Here is a 7488-nt window from a genome sequence, read left to right on the forward strand (position 1 = left end):
GAACTCACTGCATCAAACTTGGCAAGACGCGCCCCTTTCAAAAACAAACCTAAGCCTTCGCGGCGCTCTCCGAGCTCGGTTTCAGGATGGTGCAACATATTTAAATGGGATTGATGCCGATTTCTTGGAATCCTAACTCTAAACAGCGATTTCTCAGGCTCAGAGCCCAGGAGCACTTAAACAGGGGTATGTATGCAGCTGGAAATAATTCCGGCCTTGGCTAAAGATAAACAAAACGCAGCCAAACCCTTCGAGGTTTGTTGACGTGCAGCAGGGGCTCCTTTTTTCTCCCCCCAGAGAGAGAAGGTTCCCAGCTGGCCAAAAGCAGACTGGCCGGGAGGCACTGGAAACTCAGACCTTCGGGTGAAGTCATTCCTGTACTGACAGAGAGACTAACCATGCTTTATGCAGATTAATATTCGGCTGGGAGGACTGAGTAGAAGGTAGGAGCTTCGTCTCCATTGATCCAAGAGTCAGAACCATAGAGCTGCACTGAGTGATGGCCAAAGTTGCCTGGTAATCATGGAAGAGAAAACTTTGTAAGGGGTTTAGAGAAGCATGTGATGTTTTTGAAGGCATGTCCCACCCTGCTGAAGCCGCCATGGAACATCCCACCTGGAGCCAAAACCACCTTCGCTAGCTAACGAGGTAGTGTGGGTTAGTGGACGGACGGGCTGGGAGCCTGTAGTTCCGCCGCTCAGTTGCTGTGGGGCCAGGAATAGGCCCCATAATCTCACTGTGCCTATTCTCCTGTCTTTAAAAACTGAGATGTTTACCAGTCTCTCCTGTGGGTGGGTTCGTTAGTTAATGATTGCACGGGCCATTGGAGATGCAAGTGCTACAAGAACCTGTTGCAAAGCAAATTGGCTTCAGTCGTCTTTGAATCAGGCTCCGGAAGGGCTGAGAGGTGCTAGATATTACTCTGAGTACTCCAGCATACACAGCCAGGCCAGGGAAAGCTCCGCAGTGCTAGGAGATCAGGACAGCTGAGGGGGTCACCAATGCTAGTCATTTTTTGACCTTGCACCAAAAGGTTCAAAGACTAAGTAGAGCATCCAAAGGGAGGGCAGATCCCGAGCACTGCCCGAACCCTCTTATCAAAGTCACGTCTACAACGCACCCAGAATCAGTGCACCCGAGCGGCCCATTCCTCGGGGACGCCGCACAATCTGTGCGCTTGAAAGAGAGAATCCCAGCAGTGTAGGACTGGAAGGGACCTCAGCAGGTCATCTAGTCCAGTCCCCTGCACTTAAGGCAGGACTAAGATCATTCCTGACAGGTATTTGTCTAACTTGTTCTTTCCAATGACCATCACCTGCCGCTAAATTACAATTCACTGAGCAAGTTTGTTCCGTCTCCCCCGTTCCTCGCAGCAAGATCCCCCAAGATCCATTGTGGTAAGATCACTGGTTTCCTATTGTCCATCACCTGCTTCTAAAGGAACAGCACCTCCACCTTGTCTGGGTCCTGAAGAAGGGAGTCAGCAGTTACCACTAGTGATGAGGTCCGTGGGTTATGTAGGGACTTCAGACATTTTAGCCCTTGCCCTACTCCTACCACCAGCTACTTGGCGGTCACGCCCCAACGCTCTCCTAAATGCTTCAGCTCTGGAATGGCCACGGACTGAAAGCCTGGACTGCTGGGATTATTTTAGATGCAGGAGGCGCTTTACAACAGCAACCGGCTCCTCCTCCTCAGCCTGCAAAGGAGGAGGAAGGTCCTCCCTATCATACATGGACACTCCTAGGGGCCACCAAATGAAATTAATGGGCAGCAGGTTTAAAACAAATAAAAGGACGTTCTTCTTCACACAGAGCACAGTCAACTTGTGGAACTCCTTGCCTGAGGAGGTTGTGCAGGCTAGGACTATAACAGGGTTTAAAAGAGAACTGGATAAATTCATGGAGGTTAATTCCATTAATGGCTATTAGCCAGGCTGGGTAAGGAATGGTGTCCCTACCCTCTGTTTGTCAGAGGGTGGAGATAGATGGCAGGGGAGAGATCACTTGATCGTTATCTGTTAGGTTCACTCCCTCTGGGGCACCTAGCATTGGCCACTGTCGGTAGACAGGATACTAGGCTAGATGGACCTTTGGTCTGACCTAGTCTGGCAGCTCTTATGTATGTTCTTATTTGCACACAGGGGTGCTTTATGGAAGTCACTGAGCTCTAGTTTTTCACCCTGGGGGACAAGTGGCATGAAGCGTCTACGGTGCCTCTTCCGACAAATGGAAACAGAGTGCAACAAGAGAAAAAGTGCAGATAGTTCCGGGAAGGGGAACATATGCACGGCCTTTTCAATTCAGTTCTCATTCCAGGCACTAGGCCCACTGAACGACTCTGGACTAAGCTAGTGCAGAGGTTCCCAACCTTTTTTCTTATTGCGTACTCCTTCCAGATCTACCAGCTGCCCGCATACCCTCACCCTTCTCATCACGGATACTTTGTATGATACTTAACACTACCTGTCTTTAGCCATCTGTCCACACTTCGTGGTTACGTACAGTTATAGTTACAGTGCAACGTATACCACCAAAAAAACCCCTAAGTTCCGAGTTCTTTCAGACTGGACAGTTGCACGGCAACTGAACTCGCCCTGTATGGTGATTGGAAGGGATTGCTCTGTACACCAGCATCTCTGTATCTGTGTTCTCACTGGTACATCTTGAAGTAAATTAGCTACTGTAATTTTATATAACAAATTCCCAAAATTTTAAAGCTTCCACTGAGTAATCTATTAGGAAAATGAAATAAATAAATACATACATAAAATCCACCTTTACACAATTTCTCCCGTATACCCTCAGACCCAGTTTGGGAACCGCTGAACTAGTGTAAGCCCACTGATTTTGGCCGTGAATTTGGCCCCACTGTTTTCCTCCTCAGACTTTTCTGGAGGAGGGCCTAATGAATCCACTGGTCTATTTTATCATCATATCCTGTTGGTTTGCACTAGAAGCCTTCAGAGGGGCAGGAAGTTAACGAAGCCCGGTCTGAAATCCACATCCAGATACAGCAGCACACTTTCGCATGAGGATGGACTGGATGTCGGAGAACTTCCATACCATGACTTTGGTGGAGGAGGCAGGAGGAAGGGATAAGGTGGGAACATGAATCAGTTCAAGGGAAAGGGATCGGCTGGATTTTAAGTTTGCGATTACACCTTGCTTCACAAGGGCGATGGGATTAATATCACTGGGTAGAGCAGAGCACGGAAGAAGCTTCTACCAGGGAGAGAAGTGTCCCCAATGTAGTTCAGTACCATCTGCAATTGCAGGATGGGTTCCTCCTCAGCACCAGGCTCTGCCATTTCACTTTACTCCTACAGCAAAGGAGAAGTATTCCCCCATCACAGAGCAAAGACTGGGACACAACTGTGCTGGTCATGGTATTGGGGTGTGTGGTGCTATACAGGAATATGGACTATGAGGAGAGAAACTCACCTCATACGCCAAGCAGGATCTGACCCCGGGTCTCCATTGGTAAAATGCCAACGCACGAACTCCCATCCCCTGCCTAAATAGTTGTTTTTTGCCCCCCCCCACTCCACCCACCCACCTACCCACCCACCCTCCTGACACACAACACAAGATCTTCCACCCCCCACCACATTGTACAAGTCCAGGTCTCCCCTTGGAAGGCAATTTCTCAAACTGCATCCCTATGTGCTTCCAAATTAAAGTTAAAATCATAGAATATCAGAGTTGGAAGGGACCTCAGGAGGTTATCTAGTCCAACCCCCTGCTCAAAGCAGGACCAATCCCCAGACAGATTTTTGCCCCAGAACCCTAAATGGCCCCCTCAAGAATTGAACTCACAACCCTGGGTTTAGCAGGCCAATGCTCAAACCATTGAGCTATCCCTCCCCCTTATGCCAGCTAAACCAGTTTTTAAGTTAGGTCAGGCAATGTAGATGGGGCCAAGCCAAATGGGAACCACAGTTCAGTCTAGGGTTTTAAACACCATTCTAAAGCCACCTGGCTGCCCCAGCATTGTGAACTACCTTAGCTGGAGCCATGTTTAAAGACCAACTCTTAAGTGCTTAATCCTAGACAAGGCCACAGCTTGTGCTGCGCTCAGGTTTAATATACATCCCCCCACACTGAGATCAGGGTTAATATATGCGTCACTTCCGGGTGGAAATCCTCCTCCTGTCCAGGTGATCGCTAGGGCAGAGCATGTTTCATGACTAAGATGACATTTGCAATTTAGATACGCAGAACTGTCCTATACAACAGCTGGACATCACAAGAGTCGGATAGACAATACATTTCTACCGTTTTTTAATATAAAAAAAGGATGAAGTTACCATAAAAGTGCCCTTTTCACATACACACAATAGAGAACAAGATTAGCCAAGCGGGAGAGGAACTGGATCTGTGTGCACCAAAAAATACAATCAAGGCAATTCACATTTCTATCGCTCTGCCACGCGATGACAATAAATAGAAGCTGCAGAACCAGGAGTGGGATGTGGGTTTTCTTTAAATTAAAGTCATGATTATAGTACAATGCACTGAAACAAAAGGGATGTACAAGGTGAAAATGGCACCATTCCCACTCAGTTTATGTCCCACTGGCTTCCTTAATGTTCATTTTCCAGAATCAAACATTTTTAAGTTCTCCCCATCACACAGAGAATTTCCTCTGGTATTGAAGGACCCAGCTACAAAGGCCTGTTGGTGAATCACGGGTTCAGTACTTGTCCGCATAGATAGTACCAAACTATGCTTCAGCCATCTTACCAAACTGTGTTACAGTCAACACGGCATTAGACTGGCCGTCAGACGATCGAGGCGCTATTCATGGCTCTGTTACTGACTGTATGATGGTGGGAAAGTCACTCAGATTGTAAGCTCTTGGGGACAGAGGCCACCTATTACTCCATGCACAAAAAGGTCAAACAAGAACGGGGCTGCAAGGCAGTATTGTAAGATCAGGGCAGGTAATGTAGTTTACGTCCGTTTTGGTCCAATCAGCAGAGCTAAGAACCAAATGGTGTCATAATGTGGTCAGGCAGCATAACACCACTGATCGCCAGACCCTGTTCAATTACATGTGCAGACCAGCTAGCTTCAGAACAACTTGTGTAGAAGAGGGATGTGCTGACATACACCTTCAAACTTGTTCTCAGAGCTTGCAGATCAGCAAGGCGCTAATAGCCATCTTAACGCAATTCACAGACCGACGCTTAGACTGAACATTCTTTCCCTCTCCCACTACGGAAAGTGGCCACAAATTTCTGCACTGTGCCACCACTGCCAGTGATAGTGGGAGCACTAGTGCAGACAGGCCACTCACCTTGTTAACATTGGATTGGCCAGACACCCTGCTCTGAGCAGGTTTCATTGACATGGTAAAGATGTTGGCAGCTGGTCTACACTAGCTCTTCTCACCACCACTAGCACTGGTGTGATGGCACCAGAGGAACGTTTTTGGAATGAGCTCAGTGTAGACACTGGCTCGACAGTGCGTGGAAGTCCAGGAGGCCCCTCACCCATGACTGGGACCATCTTGGAAGGTTTATATTCCCCCCACAGCTGGATCCTGCAACGAGAGAGAAGAAAACCATAGCCCCGCCATCCAACGTGTATTTAAGATGGTAATTTCCTCCGTTTCTTAAGGCTCACTAACATTCCACCTGTAATACTGGTACGGATCTCCATAAAGTTTGGGACCATCATGGTGATGTAGACAACTGTCCTATGGAGGAATGTGCCAATCCTGTGTCTCAATAAGCTGTTTAAAGTGAATAAAATGACCCCGAAAGCTGTATTTATGCTGTCGGATACAGTCACAGCAGCTGCCCTAGAAAACCACCTTCATCCGTACACATACCCTCAGGGTGGGACAACAGGCGGGGAGGTTAGGGATAGGTTTCTATAGCAAAGGAGGTTGGCTGATCTGACACTGTACAAAATCCTTGGTAGGAATAATTGCGCTTACCCGCTCTGTTATTGCACATCAGAGCTAATGTGCATCGTCCATTTGAGCAGCCCAGCCTCGTCCGCTAGACAAGAGAAATACGCTGTGTCTTAAATGCAGGTCTGCTAAGTACAGAAGGCATCCCACCCATAGACCCTTCTCTAGCTGGGGCTCATTCTCCAGATGTGTCGCTAAGGCCTTTGCTTTCAAAGGTAGCCTCAACTTTCAGGTTTCCAACTTGAGGTGCCTAGGGACTGATCCTCAGAGGTGAGGACAACATGCCACTCCCGCCGATTTCAGTGGGAACGACAAGTCCTCAGCACTTGCCAAAAAACAGGCCCTGGATGTTTCATGCTTGAAAATATAGGCTTTAACGGGGCAGGTGTGTAACAATGCACCTCTCCCCTCCCCCCCAATACACACACATCCTGAGAGACTAACGGCAAACGAGACCTTTAAAGTTTCCCTAACAGAGAGGAACTCATTCAAACAAACTCAATTCTTCCTTGTAAACCTCTCATTAGAGCAGCTCACCTGCCACGTAAAACATGCACAAAGACTAGGATCATACTCGTCTTCAAAGAACAAGGTAACCTTGGTTCTCATGTCTCTTTGGTTCAGGAACACGGAACAACCATTCACCCAGAAGAGTCTCAAGCGTGGGGAGCAGACGGACATACCACAAGGAGAATCCTTAGAAGGCTTCTTTTCCGCTATAGCCTTAGGAGATGTGGCCGACCAGGTGGAAACAAGGCCCAGATGCCCTCTTCTCCCATCTGGTCTGCAGAGCTTTGGAACCAGGGAGGAAGGCCAGGTAGTGGCTGCAGATGGGACTCATCTTGCTAGGTCCGGCAGACATTCAGAAGAAAGGATTGGGTAGTGGTGTCGGGGGAAAGATGCTAGGCTAAGACACTGCTGAACCCAGAGCAGGGAGACTGCATATTGGAGACCACTTTTTGGACCTTGTTTATACCTTGGAAGAGCAGGAGGCATTGGACACTTAATTTCTCCTTTGGGAATGGGCGACTTGCACTACTGGGGAACAAAAGTCCCCCTCCAATACGGCACAAGAGATGGGACCTGCAACACCTCTGCCACAGGCACCAGGCAGAATGCATGGTACGTGTCGGTACTTCACTAATGGTGTCAGACCCGACACTGCCAGCCACGTGCTCTCAGGCCTGTTGAAAGCTGAAGCTGGAGAACTAAGCTCAGTTATTTGCGCTAGCTCAAGGCAGCTGGCGTGGATAGAGAAGAACATAAAAGATTTGTCAAATCAGATCCGATCAATAGCCAATCAAGCCCAGTATCCCACCTCCTGCTGTGGCCATTAAAATTTAGACATAAAATACTTTGATCAGGGTCAATCGTCACCAAAAACAGAGCCCTCGGTCACCCATCTAGTCCCATCATTTTAGCGGTTAATATTCACCCAACCTTCAATAGCTCAAGATCAGATCTCAGAGGGGTAGCCGTGTTAGTCTGAATCTGTAAAAAGCAACAGAGGGTCCTGTGGCACCTTTGAGACTAACAGAAGTATTGGGAGCATAAGCTTTCGTGGGT

Source organism: Trachemys scripta, chromosome 2 (genome assembly GCF_013100865.1).
Source record: "Trachemys scripta elegans isolate TJP31775 chromosome 2, CAS_Tse_1.0, whole genome shotgun sequence".
Lineage (NCBI taxonomy): Eukaryota > Metazoa > Chordata > Testudines > Emydidae > Trachemys > Trachemys scripta.